Source organism: Callorhinus ursinus, unplaced genomic scaffold (assembly GCF_003265705.2).
Source record: "Callorhinus ursinus isolate GAN/ISIS: 27379988/994484 unplaced genomic scaffold, GSC_fseal_2.0 scaffold14, whole genome shotgun sequence".
NCBI lineage: Eukaryota > Metazoa > Chordata > Mammalia > Carnivora > Otariidae > Callorhinus > Callorhinus ursinus.
The window spans coordinates 21,256,940-21,276,656 of record NW_027397076.1 but is presented as its reverse complement, the minus strand read 5'-3'; the positions used below and the strand labels follow the sequence as shown (position 1 = coordinate 21,276,656).

Sequence of the window (19,717 nt, the reverse complement as noted above, 5' to 3'; positions counted from 1 at the left end):
ATGGATTGTCTTAATATTTCATACAAAATAGGCAAAGAATAATTATTCTTGTTGAAAAAAAATAGTTAATTACGAATTAGTGTTTAGAGAATACTGTATAAAACTGACCTCATCAGCAATTGATTATCAAAAGAAGAGCTAGTAAGGAGAAACAAAGTTTAAAAAAAACAGTAAAGCTTCAGGTAAGATAAAGTAGAAAATAATATTAGAAAGATTGTAAATACAACTGGGGAAAGGAAGAAAATTGAAGAAGTTGATTGGATTTTGCCAAGAAACCATTTATGACTCTGTAAAATAATGCTAGTAGAAGGCTGAGGTCAAATATTCTGCTGAAATAACTTCCCAGAAAAATCCTAATCTTTTTTTTCCACCCAAAACAATCTTCAGAACTTTCTCTAGTTTTGGGAGTAATTATGGTTATTGCATTTTCAAAATATTTCACCTACTATAGTGTGTTGCAATCAAATGTATTCATAGGAATTACTTGGGAAACAAAATAACATCATTTCCCTCTCCATATCTCATAGCTTCATGATCTGTTACATGATTATTTTCTAAACATAGGGGAATAAATGTAAAATTTATTATACCTAAATTAAGAGGATTTCTTAAACGTTAACAGGTCTGTTAAAAATTCCTGCTGAAAGTCCTAACCTTCCAAATCCTGAACTCCGAGATCTTGAATCCAGTAATATTAAGAGAAACTAAAGAGGTTTTCTTCCAGCCTCTGCATGATATATATAGATATGCAAAATATATTATATAAATAACTGTAAAATATATAAATACAAATTCATATTAACACTTCTTCAGCTCAGCCAGTCTTCCAGCTTCCTAGATCAAGGAATGAAGTAAGATGCTCATTTAGAATTTCAAAAGGAGACTAGAAAAAGAACAGGGTGACATTTTAGTCTTAGAAAAATGTACCAAAAGGAGTAAGGAAGTCAAAATACACAGGAAAACAAATAGTAATGTTTTGGGACTTAAATGGAGATAAACTGACAAAGCCATTTCACCTCACAAAGTTATCTTGTAGTGAAGGAGCACGAGCCCTTAATGCTCAAGGAATCAGTGTGGTTGTTATAGTGTGCAGGTGTTTGTGGTGGTATTGGGAGAGGGAAGGGGAATTTTGACTTTATGAAGTGAGTTATAGTAGGACATGGAAAACCAGAGCAGAGACTATTTGCATGTATGAGTTGGGTAGAGACACAAATAGGAGAAAAGGAATAAATATGACAATGTTCCATGTTTCCTTTAGTGAAGGAATTGCCAATAAAGTTCCCTCTCCACCTCTTTTTTAAAGTTAGTTATTTTTTTTAAATTTTTTATTGTTATGTTAATCACCATATATTACATCATTAGTTTTTGATGTAGTGTTCCATGATTCTTTGTTTGTTCATAACACCCAGTGCTCTATGCAGAATGTGCCCTCTTTAATACCCATCACCAGGCTAACCCATCCCCCTACCCTCCTCCCCTCTAGAACCCTCAGTTTGTTTTTCAGAGTCCATCATCTCTCATGGTTCGTCTCCCCCTCTGACGTACTCCCCTCCATTCTAAGTCTGGTTCTGAACCTCTGTATTTATTCATCTAGATTCTGATGAAAATATATTTTATAAGGGTTTACTGTTTAATTCATAGGTAGCAAGCCTATTCACAAATTCTCTAAATCTGAGCAAAATTTGTATTACTACAAAATAGTCTGGGCCACATTTTAGCAGCTTACAATATAAAGTCACTTTATAGGTAAATTCTAAAAATTACCAATCTCTCTCCACAGAAATAAATCATGTAAAAATGGGCAATATTCTACAAACCACATTGTGCTTTAGGGTGGTGTACAACAACTTGCATTTTAAATCACTCTGGTTTAGGAATATGATCTAATCCCATATGGCCTACCACTTGAAAAATTTGGCTATAAAAAACCCATGTATAGATATTTACTTGGTACTTTATTTCTGGTAAAATCTGAATGATTGTCAATTCAGAGTAAGGTTGAAGTTCTGAATATCCCTTCAAATTGGAACACATTTCAAGATTATTTTCATAATGAGAGAACAAAACAAAATATAATTTGGGTCAGAATCTGAAGAGCTCCATTTGATAGAACATATCTTAAACTTGGGTGTTCTTTACCCTCTTTGAGAGTCTTTACATGGCAGAAATAAAAGAAAGCATTTTTATGTGTTAGTATTAATGACCAGATGCTCAATTATACTAAAAAATTTAAGACGTGTCTATGTTTAAGATAATTACTCTAACCCTCACTGGTATAGTGTCTTCAATATTAAGATTTCCAGAAACTGGGCCCTCACTACATTTATCATACCTATCATTAATCTTTAAGTGCAGACTTCAGCTGAGGCTCATTTATTTGGTTCTCAAAACCTATCTACTGTATATAGTAATTTATCCTGAATAGCCTTCCAAAAAGATATTATTCCCCAAATCCAGATTTCACAGTTCACCAAGAAAACTCACACTTTTTCAAATACTTTAGGTTTAAGACCAAATCTAAAATGTAAGGAGAAAAATACAAATCCGATATAACATTTGTAAGTATATCTGGTGTAGATTCAAGAAAATATAAAATATATAAATATGAAGCATGAGCAGAAGTCACAAATATTCATCTGTAAGTCATTCACAAGAGTCACTATTAATCATTTAGTGCAGAAAGAGAAACCAAGTCATTTACTAATGGTAAATAGTATAAAATATGATTTTTCCTGAATGAAGCCTTAGAATCAGGGTTCTTTCAAAGAGCTAGTATGGCACAAAATGACAAAATGACAGAAGTCAAGGACCCACAAACAACACTATGATAAATGGAGATAGAGTTTATATCAAACATTTTACCGCTCAAACACTCTTCTACTTAAACGTGCCTTTCCATCAACTCTATCCCTCTTTTCTCCCACTCTTAAACACAGTAAACTGAAGTACAAAATACTATCAGCAGATATATAGCTAATGTTCAAACTTTTGGAATTGTGAGAAGCCCTAGGGAGCTGCCTTAACCATTAAAAAAAGAATTGAAGAGAAATCAATTTCTCTTCAAAACTTACAGATCAGTTAAAAAATATCAGTATACATTTAGAAAAATATTTTTCAACTCTTGACAATCTTAACAATTGGTATAGCATATGAGAACACAAACATACCAATAGCTCTGGTCATAAGGCCGCAATGGAGTTTAAATCTTCTGGCCAACAAGGAACTTATGTGTCAAAGAAGTAGTATTTTAAAATCAATTTTTATGCCCATAGTAATTCTCATTTGAAACCAATTTCTCCTACAGAGAGAAAATCTGTATTTTCTCTTTATAAAATGCTATGGGTCAATGTTTTGCCTAATGTTACAAAACCAAAAAGGATCCTGCAAAATAATTTAAAGTTCAGGTGTGTGGGCAATTAGGCTCCAATTTAATACACTACAACAAAAAGCGTTTGTTTTTGGAAAAAAACAAACTGTATCTTGGTTATAATGACAAACCAGCTTTTCTGCAGTGGGTCCCTCCAGCAAAGGCTTAATATATCTGATTTGTCAAAGTCAACATTCCTGCTAATCTTTCCCACCACCGTCAAGTGCTGAGAGCTATCACCTATTTATTTTGTTATGCAATTTAGGGAGAAAAATGGACAATGGGCAGAAGGTAGTCTACAAAACATCAGAATAAAATGGTGTCTGAGCATAGCCACAAGAAAGATGCAGGACGAATTAGACGATCAGCTCTGTTTTATGAGATTTCCTTTGTAACTCTTTGCCTATACTAAGTTTGCTTGGATGTAAATTATTCCTAACTTTACTACATTAGTTAATAAATATTTTAAGACTATAAAAATATTTTCTATTAGTGTCAAAATGTTATATTTTACTGTATGTATGGTCAGGGTAAAGTAAATAAAATAATATTAAATATGAAATGCTTTAAAAGCTTTAAAGCAATATTATTTACTGCTTACTGGAATTTAATCTGAAATAAAAATATTTAAGCCAGAGTTTTAATATTATATCAGCCTAAAATATTCTATTTAACTAAAAATTGTCTTTGGGAAATTACAGAAAATGTATGGCAACCATATTTTTTTTTTTAGTTCTAGCAACATGAATGGAATTTTCTGTAATGGAATAACTGAGAATTTGTCAATCAATTATATGATGTATTCCCCTCTTGAGTACATGTGTGTGCAAGTGTGTGCATGTCTGCACACATACATGCATAAAGAGTGGGGGAGGCATGCTGTAACTGAATTACACTGTAATATAAATAGAAGTTTAATGCTTCTGAAAAAGCCTCATAGTAGAAAGGATTGAGAGTAAAAACCAGGGAAATAAAAATCTTTAAGTGTTAAAATACCCATCCCTAAATGTATTGAAAATTATTAGCATGAGTCTTCACATCGAGATTAGCACTCTCTCCCTCCTCAGTATTGAGAGAGTCAATGTGTGGACATTCATTGTAAGTATGTGTCCACTTAGGACCATTCACCATGCAAGCTAGATATTTAGAAAAGGAGCATCAGAGACGTAGAGCAAAGGGAAAATAAGTAGACCTATGTTTTCTGTATATAAAACTTTCCACTTTCACTCGAGTTATATAAAAATCAAAATTAATAGTGTAGAACAGGAAATCATGAAAAATTGACCTGAATATTTGTGTTAGCATATAAGACATGACAATTAAATTTCTCTTGTCACAGCTTAGACTTTTTGGTTAATTGACATATATAATAAAACATAGAATAGCAGGAAATAAGTGTTAGGAACACTGGATTTAAGTAAAAAAAAAAGTGGGTTCCAGAACCATTTCTACCACATATTAGCATCCTTAAAACCTCTATTTCCTCATCTGTGAAAGGGGAATAATAATAGTGCTTCTTACAGTTAAGAGGTCTAATGAACCCTTTCTTTAATTTCTGCCCACATTTTCCTGCAGCAATCAGTGGAAATTAAAATATTTATTAACTAATCTAGTAAAGTTATATTCTCTCTCCAGTTGGTTAGAACTTCCCTTATGTTGTGCAGTGTGCTCTTTTTAGCTTGCAGCAAAATTCAGTGCATAATTTTCCTTTATTTTTAAAGAGAATTTAGGACTATAGGGTTGTTGTTACTATTATTACTACATTCAATGATTAGTTTTCCAGCTTACCTCTTCTCTGATTGATTTACTGAACTGATTTGACAGAACTGAGAAATGGATGAATTGTTCTAGGCTGTATCTTCCCAGTCCCTGAAGCATGTGTGAGTGAGGATTGGCTGGGCATGAGCATCATCATCATCATCATTAAACACAAATATAGAGCTTAATGTCTTATGCCAGGCACTAAGAACATGTTTATTAAATCTTTTAATTATTATAACAACTCAGCAAAGTAGGCACTATTATTATATCTATTTTATAGGGGATAAGTGAGGCACAGAGAGATAAAGTAACTTTTTTAAAGATACATAGTCATTAGTGATAGAAGCTGAATTTAAGCCAAGGCAGCAAAGTAGTGGCTCCAGCTCTTTTGGTCTGGACATTATGGTATGCAGACTTTCTTCATAATTTAAGAAGAATGAGAAATATATATGACGGCTTAATATTTTCAAAATTGTTTTGCATATTACACTTGCATTTGACAATGTGAATACTGGCAGTGCCAAGTGTTAAATAGCACTGAGTCCATTCTCCTACCTTTCTGCTCTAAGGTCTAGAGTGTCTTGCATCAGCCAATGAACAAAATTACATAATGATCCCTTCTCCAATAAAAATATTGAAGTATCACATACATATAACTTCACCAATATCTTGGGGATTTTCCAAGGTCAACGGATGGGTATTAAACTTGCCTTTGTGTAACAAAGTTTCCTTCTGATTATAGGGAAAACTTACAAATGCCTTTCTGTCTCTGCATAATTTAAAGAGTGCTAATTAAATTAATGATAGCAATAATAATAATCAACACCTATATCAATAACTATATAGTTTGTTCCATGGTATACTTCTTATATATTTTATCTCAATCAAATAAGTAAAAATGCAAAACTTTTTCCTCTTTCCATAATAGAAGCAAGCTATGTAAATGCATACAAATACTTAAATATCTTGTAAGGAGTGTTGCTGGAGTGGTGGGGGGTGGAAGGGATGGGGTTGCTGGGTGATAGAAATTGGGGAGGGTATGTGCTATGGTGAGCGCTGTGAATTGTGCAAGACTGTTGAATCACAGATCTGTACCTCTGAAACAAATAGTGCAACATATGTTAAGAAAAAAGAAAAAGAAGATAGCAGGAGGGGAAGAGTGAAGGGGAGTAAGTCGGAGGGGGGGAGATGAACCATGAGAGACGATGGACTCTGAAAAACAAACTGAGAGTTCTAGAGGGGAGGGTATTAAAGAGGGCACGTTCTGCATGGAGCTCTGGTGTTATGCACAAACAATGAATCATGGAACACTACATCAAAAACTAATGATGTAATGTATGGTGATTAACATAACAATAAAAAATTTTTAAAAAAGGACTTTTCATTTTAAAACTATCTTCTCAATATTAGATAGACACCACCTATTAGATACTTATCTAGATAAGCAATATATATGGCATCTGCCCCTGACAACTCAAAATAGGTAGTCCATCACAGTCAGTGACTTTCTGGCTATTTCTATTTCAGCACTGTCCTTAGATCATTAGTGTATGTTTTCATTTTTTACAAAAAGGAAAATCTTACATTGCCATTCCTTCACCCAGTGGCTCATAAGTCTGCTGCCTTATTGCCAGATATTAAGAAGAGTAGAAGAGGAACTATATCATCATAATAAAATTCTAATTTGTTGATCATTTCTAAGATACCAGACACTATAGTAAATAACTATATCATCTCAGTTAAATTTCACATATAAAGTATAAAAATCATATGTAGACTTTCTTATGCCATTGTTCTATTCAAGTGTCCACATCTTTATTTTGCAAATAGCTTTATTGAGGTATAACTTATATGCAAAGAGCTGTCCATAGTTGATGAGTCTATGCCTTGTTAATGTCAGCTAACAGGGGCAGGAAGTATTGAAGAAAGACAGGCAATCAGGGGTTTAAGATACTACTCTTATAGCTGTATTCTATAAACTTTTAGGAAAGAAGAGGGTTGTGTTTTGTAAGGAGAGGCCACCTTCTTCTTTTAGCGTGCAACTCTGATGTTCTCATTCTACATTTCTTTGTGGTAGGATATGGACCATAAATGAATATATACTTCATACTATAGTCCTGACTTTGACTATCTAGTTCCAGGAGAGGTAGGTAGTACTATATACAGTATCATTATAATGCTACATTAGTACAGTTACAGATATTTTAACATTTTAAAACATATATTTTCTACTTTTCACTTTCTGTCCCTTCAAAAATAAAGTGTTTAATATCATAGAACCTGTACTTGACTGACTGAAGCATTCTTTTTGACTATGGAAATATTTTTGTTGTTCTCCCAGCCCCTTGCACACACACACAAACACACACACACATGCACTTGCACATGTCCAGACCCTTCTATACATTCAGAAAGAGAAATTTTCATATCCCTAGTAGTCATATTTTTAATTGTCCAATAATAGACAATTCTGTTCCATTTATATTGGTGGAAGGAAAATATCTGATAGCCGTGTTTTCTAAAATGTCATAAAAGGTGAACCTTTTCATTCACATAGAATATTTAAAAGCTAATATAGTATAGTATCTCTGTGACAAATTACATCAGGTTATAGAAATAGGAAATGCATGTATTATATATAATTCAAGACAGAATTCTTTACCTAGATTATCTCATTTAATCCTATAGAACAGATGTTATTACTTCCATGTCAGAGATGAGAAAATGCAGGTGGATAGAGGTTAGATTAATTGCTCAAGTTTTACTACTGATGGGCAATGGAACTCAGTTTTGAACTAAGGCTGTTGGATTCTAATGTGCTTGTTCTTAAATATGCATCTGCAGAGAACAGACCTGGGCCACATAACAGAAAAGAATCTCTGAAGGTTAAGGATCAGTTCCATTGCGAGGTCATTCACAAAAGTGCTGGAAAGTACTTTTGCTTGGTGCAGTAAAGCACTAGGCATCAAAATCCTGATACTAAAGAATTCTGATTCTTTTTATTCATCTGTAAATCTAATCTGAAGAGAAAGGAAGGGGGTAATGGGGCAGCTGGGTAGCTCAGTCATTAAGCATCTTCCTTCAGCTCAAGTCATGATCCCAGTATCCTGGGATCGAGCCCCGCAGTGGGCTCCCTGCTCAGTGGAGAGCCTGCTTCTCCCTCTCCCACTCCCCCTGCTTGTGTTCCCTCTCTCGCTGTCTCTCTCTCTGTCAAATGAATAAATAAAATATTTTTAAAAAAGGAGGTAATTATTCTTCATACAGTCATCTACTTTTCAGGGTATAAAATCAGTGACATTTTATCAAAAGTATATCTAATATAAAATATTTTCTCTACCTATCATCTATCTATCGATCGATCCATCCATCCATCATCTACCTATCATCTATCTACCTGTCAATCTGATATTTTATATATGTGTATGTGTGCAAGTAAATAATATTTCAAGTTGACAGTAATCTTAAATTCTGTTGAATAATAAGTACATCGGATTATTTATTTTCCTACCTAGAATAACCTGAATAAATACTCATAAATATATGATTGAGAGTTTGAGATAACCAAGATAAATTCATCCAAAATGCATTACACTTAAAAGATATAGAGATATAGATAGATAGTTGCATATAGGTTTTAAAATTCCACATCCTGTTTATTTTTCAATAATATATTTTCAAATCCTAAATCTAGCTTGGTCATTAATTAAATAATATATCACATGAATTGGAGTGGAATATATATATATATGTATATCTCAAATATGGGATTTTACTTTACATTTAATTTTTATTTATTTTATTATTTGCTATTACTTTTAAAAATTTGAAATAAAGTGTACCAATATTAAAACATATGTGCTTATAAAAACATAAATTGTTTACAAATCAGAGTAAATATTGCTTTGCTAGTAGGAAAAGTCATAGATTAACTTTGTAATAATGTTAAAAATTGTATATAGGCAAATATGCAACTTCCTGCATGCATGGGTTATCTTACAAATTGTTATGTACTTTTAAAAATATTCTTGTTTCTAAAGGATTGTTTCTCAATTAACTATGTTCTATGCATAACATCTGGAAAGTGAAATATATTTCATAGAAGAAGATATGTGCTACAGGAAAATCACAAAATGATGCAGACACCCTGAAGGAGTTGACTGTAGTTAGGAAAGTCCTTTCCAATGAGGTCTATAAAACAACAAAAAAACCCACCTCAAAACAAATAAAAAATTGAATTAAATTGATAAAATTACATTACTATTTTTGGAGAAAATATTTAATTTTCTATACTTCAACACACACTTCATATGAATTAAAAATAAAGAAAACTGAAAAAAATTTGTAACATATATGGACAAAGTTTTTCCACTAATTATGTTATTATTACTATAATATAAAAATTGAAAATTACATAATATTGGTTCTTTTAATTTTTTCACATGAATTTTTCAGATTGTGATATTCTTTTTTTTAAACGATATTATTTATTTATTTTTGTGAGAGAGAGAGTAGGAGCAGAGGGGTAGGGGCAGAGGGAGAAGCAGACTCCTCACTGAGCAGGGAACTCTATGTGGGACTTGACCCCAGCACCCTGGGATCATGACCCAAGCGGAAGGCAGACACTTAACCGACTGAGCCTCCCGGGCACCCTCAGATTGTGATATTCTTTTTTTTTTAAAGATTTTATTTATTTATTTGACAGAGAGAGACATAGCAAGAGAGGAAACATGAGCAGGGGGAGTGGGAGAGGGAGAAGCAGGCTTCCTGTGGAGCAGAGAGCCCAATGCAGGGCTCGATCCCAGGACCCTCGGATCATGACCTGAGCCGAAGGCAGATGCTTAATGACTGAGCCACCCAGGCGCCCAATGATATTCTTGATATCATTGATATACAGCTTCTTTATAACAATAAAATAATAATAGAATTTCTAAGCATTTCTTTAGATAGCAGGGGTAAATTAGATTATTGTTTGAAATTATACATTTCCTCCCTCCCCCATATCCATGGGCAGAAAATACTTTCAGGCCTGTTAACTTTGGGCTTGGTCACGTGACTTGTTTTGGCCAATAAAATGTTAGTGACTATTGCAGCAGCTTGAGGAGGATTGAGAAGTTCTTGGGCTTGTTCTTTCACATTTCTGCCATCACCATAAGAAGAAAAGGGTAGATTCTGGCTAGCTTGCTGGTACTGAAAGGAAGTTGAAATACATGGAGCAGAGCTGACAAATTCCAACATGACACTGACTGTAGGAATCAACTACAGATACTTTGATAGAAACTACAAATGTTAAAGTTAGGAGGAGTCTTACCAACCTACTGCATTAAAATTACTGCAAAATGGGGGAGGGGGGTAAAGTGACATTCTTTTGAGGAAGTACATGTGGTTGATTAGTGGGTAAGTTGAATGACTTGATATGGACAAACACATAAGAATAGATTAGTGACTTTTCAACAATATAGATGAAAAATTTTTACAAAGGTACTTATCAGGATAAATTAATGGCAATGGAAAAGATGAATCAGGAGATACTTTAAGAACAAGAAGTTGTAGAACTTAGTATTGATTATATAGTATGGTGTCAGTCATATGTGACAAAGGAAATGAACATATCAATATTAAGGGACAGATTGATTATGAAAATGATGGTTATTAAAATTGAAGTACAAAATTGTTAGTGCAATGGTCACCTAACAAAAATACTAGAAGTGGAAGAAAGTGTGGCTGCCTTTTGACCATTCACATGTAAAGAGAATTGTCAGGGGATATCTGCAGTATCAAAATATCTTAAAATAGTAATGACTAACCTGTTCATAGTAATATGTGCTAGGCATTCTTATTACTAATATGTATGTATTTTCTTATTTAATCTGAATCATTTTATAGTGACAGAAATGTTACCTTCATTATATTAATGGGAGAGTTTATATTTTTTTGCCTAAATTCACAAACAGTAGGAAAGAGGAGTGGCAGGCTTAAAACAAAAGTTGTCAAACATAGGACCTCATGGCCTTAACCACTGGTCTTGACTGAAGAATTGAAAGGAATGAATGAGTACAATTTCCCTATGAAATATCATAAGGATCAAGTTTATTCACTCTTGTCATTTACAGAATATTTTCTCACAAAAAGGTATGTGAATTAATGAAAAAAAAACAAATCTCAATTTTTTTTTTTACTTTCATAAGTAAATGTCATATAGTGTGTGTTTATGTGTATTAACCATAAGGTGTTATGGTTAAGTAAATAATGTTATGTGTTCCTCACATGTCACTATAATTACAGAACAGATCATCCAAAGAAAGAATAATTAGGGTAATCAATCTAGTATAATCATAATGTTTTTCCTGAAGATACCACACACTTACCATGCAGTGTTAAACTTAGTCTGTCTTACTCTAGGAGAGAAAAATAAAGCAAATAAGTAAATAAAATATCAAGTAGTTGTAAGTTATTGAAAAAAAAAGTGTGGTAGCAGTATACAGAGTGACCAGGGGAGGGGGGAAGCTGGAGCAATCTTTCTGAGGAGGTGATATTTGAAGTGAATATATAAAATGGGGGAGTAATCCATGAGGCTATCTGAGGGAATGATATTCTTGGTAGAGGGAACAGCAAAGTAAATGTCTTATGGCAAGCTCATTCCTGATGTACTCCTGGATTAGCAAAGATACCTATGGTAAATTTACAACAAAGCCAAGCCCTATATTTGCTGCCTCACAATTTTCCTCATCTATTTTTTTTCCTAGTAAATACATGTTTTTTAGAACAATTTTAGGTTCACAGCAAAACTGAGCAGAAGGCATGGAGAGTTTCCATATATCCTTTGTCTCCTCCCATGCACAGCCTCCCCTAATAGCAATATCCTGCACCAGTGATGCATATGTTATAGTCCATACACATACACTCACATATTATTATCACTTGTTGTACATTTTGTGGGTTTTGGCAGATGTATAGTGACATGTATTCACCATTACAGTGACATACAGAATAGTTTCACTACTCTAAAAACCCTTCTGCTCTGCCTAGTCATTCCTTCCTCCTAACCCCTGGCAATCACTGATCTTTTAACTGTCTCCATAGTTTTTCCTTTTCCAGAATCTGGTTGGAGTCATACAGTATGTAACCTTTTCCTATTGGCTTCTTTTACTTAGTCATGTGCATTTAGCTTTCCTCCATGTCTTTTCATACCTTGATAGCTCATTTCTTTTTAGATCTGAATACTATCTCATTGTTCAAATGTAGCACAGTGTACTTATCCACCTCCTAATGAAAGACATCTTGGTTGCATCCACGTTTTAGAAATTATAAATAAAGCTGCTATAAATATCTGTGTATTGGTTTTGTGTAAACATAAGTTTTCATCTCCTTTGTTTAAGTACAAAAAAGCATGACTGCTGGATCACATGCTAAGATTATGTTTGATTTTATAAATTACCAACCAAGTTCCAAAGTTCCTGTACCATTTCATTTCCACCGACAATGAAGGAGAATTTGTGTTGTTCCACATCCTCACCAATATTTGGTTTTGTCAGTGTTCTAGATTTTTGCCATTTTAATTGGCATGTCACGATATCTTCTTTTAATTTGTAACCCCCTTATAATTTGTGATGCCACTACCTTTTCCTTCTTTTTATTCCATCTACCTTTTCATATGCTTATTTGCCACTTGTGTATTTTCTTTGGTAAAGTGTTTGTTAAGTCCTTTTGCCCATTTTTTATTGGGCTGTTACATTTCTTATTACTGAGTTTTAAGAATTATTTGTATATTTGAATAACAGTCTGTCTTATTCAAGCAACTGTAACAAAAAACAATAGACTGAGTGGCCTGTGAAAAACAGAAATTCATTTCTCACAGATCTAGAAGCTGGGAGTCCAAGATCAAGGGTCTGGTAGATTGGTTGTTAATTTCAAAGTCCATTTGTTTATTGCTGGTATATATGAAATTGATTGACTTTTTTGATACTAATCATATCCTGCAACCTTGTTACAATTGCTTCTTAGTTCCAAGGATCTTACATCCAATTATTTTGGATTTACTATAAAGACAATCATGTCTTCTACAAACAAAGACAATTTTATATCTTACTTCCCAATACATATACCTTTTCTTTTTTTTTATATCTTGTTTTATTGTAGTAGTTAGTACTTCCAGTATGATGTTAAGTTGTGAGAGGGGATATTCTTGTTTTTCTAAATCTTAACCAGAAAGTTTGTAGTTCCTCACCATTAAGTAGAATGTTACCTATAGGTTTTTTTTTTTTTTGGTAGATGTTGTTTTTACAGTTGAGGAACTCCCTTTCTATACCTAGTCTGCTGATATTTCCATAGTATATTTTTAGATACATAATGCATACATATATATATATTATTTTCAGACACAGAAATGAAGGCTTATGTGATAGTTTATTTATGTGGAAAAAGGCTAAAATATGAAGGAAGTACAGGGAAATAAAAAAACAATACAATGAGTTTCAATTTGTTAACAGGTTATCAAATCTAAATATATTTAATAACATGATATTTTGCAATGAGATCTGGCAATGAGAGTGCTTCTTATATTATTTTTATTTTTGGGGCCTAAGTTGTTATTCTCTATATGATTGTCAAGTCCCCCTCCATCTCTCTCTCCTCTCTCTGTTAAGTACATACATACATATAGTATATATCATATGTAACAAAACATAATACACACATACATACATATACATATTTGGGGTGGTGCTAGTGCTTTAAAAAAAATTAAAACCATATCTACTTATAAACACCTGGGAAATCACTTGTTAGCTTATAGCTTTTATAGAGAAATCATCTCATGTCCCCTGGTATCTGAGATATTTCTAGAGAAATTAAAATATCTCTCTTCACCTCCAGGATCCAGCTTAGCTCATTTGAACAGAGATCAGTTATGCTATATTTTCTTCAGTAGTGTTCACCTGAATCTATAAAAAGTATTACTATTATAACTAACAAATTTCTTAATTTATCTACCAGTAGGTCACACATAATAAATTTATTTGCTAAGAATTTATTATATAAGGTTAACCACCTTTGAAAGAAATGTAAGAAAAAAACCTTTATAATTCAGAATGTAACCTGGATTTTAAAGAAATAAAGCAACTAATTCTGCTGGACTTATATTTGAATTAATAGCAGAAATGGTGTGCCTAGAAAAGTCAATCAGAAGCAAAATGAGGCATGTCTATTATAAATAGAGATTTTTAATGTATAAATCAAAGTGCATTTTATAGATACATACACATTTCAGAGACACTAATCTTTTATGCATTTATGATTAAAATGTTATAATTTTTTTTTCAATTTTCTTCTGAAGACAGACTTAGCCCTGTGTTCTATGTACTCCTCTTTCTCTCTTCTAACTGGCAACTGACTACAATTTCTTTGACCTTTTATTTCCCTTGCTGAAATTCTCAGTATTTCAAAATAAGTTGTATTAGGTATTAGTTGCAAGTCATTCTCCTCTTTCTCAGTAATTTCTCATTATTTCTGCATTATCTCCTGTCTTCTTTCTCTGCAATTCTTTTTTATCCTATACAAATGTTCAAACACTGCCTGGAGGGGTCCACTATATATAATCATTAATATTCCTCAGTAAAAGTGATTCTTGCTTTTAAGTGAACTCTATTGTGAAATATATTCTCCACAAGAATGGCTGAGGCAATTTCTTTTTCTCTGTTTGTTGTAACCCCAAAGAAACTGACTGCTATAACTTTCACATCTATACCTCTTTCTCAGATATTTCTTCTCAATTTGATTAAAAGCTGTCCATTATGAATCTTTGTTCAAATCCCACAGATCTCAAAATAAAGATAACTATATTAGCATTTGCAATATTTCTCTCAATATGTTGACTCTCATGCAATATGTTGACTCTCATCGTTTATTCTTATTTTGTTAAAAGGTATGAATACCTGAGTAACAAAATCTGTTTATTGTACTACTTTCATATACTTTTCCCTTTCTTTGTTCCTATTAATTTGCATATTTAAAGAAATAGGGAATTTATGAAATTCAATAATATATAGTGCCAGTCAATAGTAAAATAGAAACATGGTAGAACCTAATCAAACAATGGTTAGGGTAGAAGGTATTTTTATTGGCTGATCCAAAATCTAACATGCCTGTCAAGTGTATCCTTATTTTATCAAAAGATGCACCTAGCTATTGGTACACTTCATTGTAAGATTCCTGCTATTTATTTTTATGTTTATTTATTTATATTGATGTACAATTGTCACACAATGTTTCAATTAATTTCAGGTGCATAACATAGTGATTCAATAACTCTATATGTAATTTATGCTCATCATAAGTGTAGCTACCATCTGTAGTGATGAAGACCATGGAAAAAGTGGAGAAGGGAGGGAAACAGAGAGATAGACGATAGATGATAGATAGATAGATAAGAGATAGAGGAATATTAAACCCTGACTGAGTTATGAGGAACTCTTAAATACGTGGTCCAGTGAAGAGAAAGAGAAGGAAAATAAACTACTAAAACAATAGGAAAATCAAATAAACAAAACAAATATATGAGAAGGTGATGTTGGAGAAGTAAAGGGAAAAATGTTTCAAAAAGGATTTAATAGTCACCCTTTCAATACTGATAGGAAGCCAAGATAAGAACTGAAAAGTGTCCAAAGAATTTATTAACAAGAGTCAATTGGCTACCTGAGAAAGTTGGGAAGACACATGAAGGCAGAGGAAGATTGGAGAGAATTGAAGATAAAGTCATGAAAATGGTGCCTGGGAAAAGAAAAAAAAAAAAAAAAGTCTTTGAGCAGAAACAAGGATGACATCTAGAGGGGAATGTGCTATCCCAGCCATGGAATAGTAACTATGTGCAGTGAACACAAAGACATCCAACTAGAAGGATTTTACAAAGAAAATAGATTTGAAGATCAGGAATGAATGTTTTACAGAGTGAAGTGGATACCTGAGAAGTCAGAAGTAAAGGAAAGACCAAACACTGATGAAAGTTTGGGTTCTTCCTCCCACTATAAAATGTGGAAAGAAGAGAGAAATGGATGCAGATTGAAGTAAACTTTTTAGATTTAGAGGCAAAAGAATGTGGGGGAACATGCCAGATGATTTTGTTTTCTCAATGAATGAGGTACAAGATTATCAGCTGTAAAAAAACCAAAACCAACCAACCAAACAAACAAACAAAAAACAGGAGAGCAAAGAAAGCAAGGGAAATTTAAGAAGCAATAAAAAATACTTTTCTAAAAATGTAATTTTCTAAAAAGCTGACTTCTCAAATGATGTCTGGAAGGAAAGAACATGTGACAAAAGTGTCCCATGGTCTTTGAGATACAAAGCACTGAATTTGACTGCTGTTCCTAAACTTCAGGTTTCCCCACAATGATAAAAATAAGAATGTTCCAAAATGAAATAATTTCACCCAGAGTGAGCATGAGGCTTGTTGGGAAGATATGATGATATAACGTGGCCTCTACTCTGAGCCATAAAGGACAGATGGAACCTGCACAGGAGACATAGGAAAAGCAGTGTTCTTGGGTATGAATAGTAAAAGTAAAGGCTTCAAAGTAAAACATTCTGGGAGATCCTGCTGTGCCATACTCATCAGGGGGTGGAGGTGCCATTCCTGCTTTCCTTTCCTGTCTTCTGAATATGGTGTGTGTGTGTGTGTGTGTGTGTGTGTGTGTGTGTGTGTGTGTGTGTGTTAACAACTGTAGTTTATAATAGCAAAGATAATAACGGAAATGGTGATACAAATACCATTAAATGTGGTTGTTGTCTTACAAGGATTTATTTTTTAGAAGATTTTATTTATTTAATTGAGAGAGAGCACGGGTGGTGGGGAGGGGCAGAGGCAGAGGGAGAAGCAGACTCCCCGCGGAGCAGGGAGCTGGATACGGGGCTCCATCTGAGGACCCTGGGATCATGACCTGAGCTGAAGGCAGATGCTTAACCGACTGAGCCATCCAGGCACCCCATGTCGTACAAGGATATTTTTGTACATCTGAGATTTCCTTCAAAATCTGGGAAAGATACAAAGTCAAAGAATTGGAGCATTTTGCTGTTGTTGCCGGCTGCATGTGCCTAGGGGCAAGGCACACTCTTAAACAGGGCAGAAACCACAGAATGTTGACTTTTTCTTTCTTTCTTTTTTTCTTTTACTCTATGGACTCTTGGCTTTATTTGTTACTATTATTATTTTCTTACCCCAGTTCCCCTTAAACTCGAATCTCTTTCAGGGGCAGGGCTGTCATCATATTTCAGTACAATAAACACAGCTGAAGTACTTAAAAGGACTTGTATTAAATGCACACATAATTTAAAAGAAGGTAAAAAGGGAAAAATGGTATTGCTGCAGCTTTTTAGGCTCACGCATTAAGGGACAGAATTATTTTTAAGTCTGAAAAACTGATTCTCAATGCATTTATTCTCGTCCCTGATTGTTCCTGTGTGTGAAATACTTTTACCTGTTTGTCTTTAGCCCAAACTGTAATATAAATTAGTTATTTTCAAGCACACTTGTTGAATCATCATTAAATCTGTACAGATATCATATGTTCCATTTCTTTTATAAATCACAGATTTCCTCTCATTGAACATTTAGCAAGATAAATTGTCAATAAACTTATTAAAATGATCAAATGAACATGAATATTTATTAGTGACATATCAGACTGACATTGCCAGTTGTTTATACCTTCGAGCTGGAAATACTACTCTGAGGTAAATCCATAAAAATATTTAGATTAAAATTTCATGGACATATGTATCAAATCATACATGTAATTGAACTATGAAAAAAAGAAACTGGACAAGTTCACTTAAAAAATAGATTTAGCTTTAAATGAAGCTGATTGGTTGTAAAGTTTTTTCAATATTTATATCATTGTTTTCTGAACAAATGCTTACCAAGAAAATGAAGAGTAATATAAATGCAAACTTCAAATTATAAGCTTCTCCAGGAATTACATTGCTATAACATGTAAATCTGCCATTACCTAAAATTAATTGTGTACATGTCAAATGTTTGTACATAGTTATGTGTATTTCTTGTCATTTTAGACAGATATGAATTCAGATAGAGTTTATAACATGTAGAGATCTTTGTGGAAATACTGAGGCACATTATAGGTCAAAGAAATTTATATGACAAACAAAATCATGTATTTTGTATATATGTGTACAGTTACATTATTTAGAACTAAAGTGACAAAAGCAATATACAAACTCACCCAGAATACTATCTCCAGATTTTCCAATTTTTAAAATGAAAGGTTAGGGTGATCAGAAATATCTGCAATTAAACACAAAGGCCAAATTTGGTTGGGTTCTTGAAGCTTTATGGTGGTGAGCTGCTGGACATTAATAATATCATTTGTCAGGGGAAAGCTTAAAAACACGGGATTCACTCTCAGCGATGGTATCAGAAAAATACTGACTTTACCCCTTTGTCCTGACCAGGCAATCAACAGCATAAAATGTGAAATAACATCACATTTCATTCAATGGTAGAATAGTTTAAGACTCTCCTACCTCAAATACAAATTTAACACGTACAATATGACTCTGTGTTTCGGTTTTATTTTGCTATAACATACAGGCAAAAAGCATTCTGAAAAAAAGTAGTTCAAAAGAAAAGAAAACATTTTATGACTTGTAATATAGAACAGCTTCTCTTCTCCCTGACCACATTACTGTGTAAAAGGATTTCTTATCAAACTTTCACCATAGCAAAGAAAAAGAAAACTTCTCTTACCAGAGTGGAATAAAGCATCAACCTTGTTATAACGTTTTCTGCAGCTCTTGTTTGAAAAGACAGATCCAAAGCGGCTTTGTGCATACAGCTGATCTGGCTGATCTCCAGTCCCTGCACACACACACACACACACACACACACACACACACACACACACACACAGTATAATTTGCTCTCAAAAAAGTGTTGTAAACATTCATCATGATGGCACTTGCATGTTGAATCTAGTCACTGTTACCCTAGTGGACTTTTTCCAAACAGGCCAATTATGTTTCTATTTTCCAATCTTGCTGTTTGGTTTTCTCTATTCAATGCTCAGATTAATATCCTTAAAGAAACCATGAATATCAGGGTCATCTCTACTACCATGTCAAGACCTTTGGGTTCTGAAAGTATGGTTCAGACTTAAAAAAATAAATATATCAAGACGACGTTGTCTGATAGATTTACTTGGCATCCATATGTCTTTATTTTTAAAGTTGACAATATTTGGCCCATTACTTACATGTGAATGAGATATCAGTATTTCCTTTTTTATTTTTTTAATTTTATTTTATTATGTTATATTAATCATCATACATTACATCATTAGTTTTTGATGTAGTGTTCCATGATTCACTGTTTGCCTATAACACCCAGTGTTCCATTCAATACATGTCTCTTTGATACCCATCACCAGGCTAACCCATCCCCCTACCCCCATCACCTCTAGAACCCTCAGTTTGTTCCTCAGAGTCCATAGTCTCTCATGGTTCGTCTTCCCCTCCGATTTCCCACCCTTCATTTTTCCCTTCCTACTCTCTTCTTTTTTTCTTTTCTTTTTTTTAACATAT

The 19,717-nt window shown here is 33.4% G+C and overlaps 1 protein-coding gene across 3 annotated transcripts in view; it reads right to left on the bottom strand.

Annotated features, from left to right (window-relative positions):
- The window catches only part of MGAT4C (MGAT4 family member C), a 1,003,641-nt gene that overhangs the window by 387,129 nt on the left and 596,795 nt on the right, over positions 1–19,717 (bottom strand). For 2 of the 3 annotated variants that reach the window (XM_073900560.1, XM_073900561.1), the window contains one exon: positions 18,361–18,422. The exons of the other annotated variant lie outside the window; for it this stretch is intronic. The gene's annotated coding sequence lies outside the window, so the exon portion shown is untranslated. The remainder of the gene's footprint in view (positions 1–18,360; positions 18,423–19,717) is intronic. 3 annotated transcript variants of the gene reach the window in all.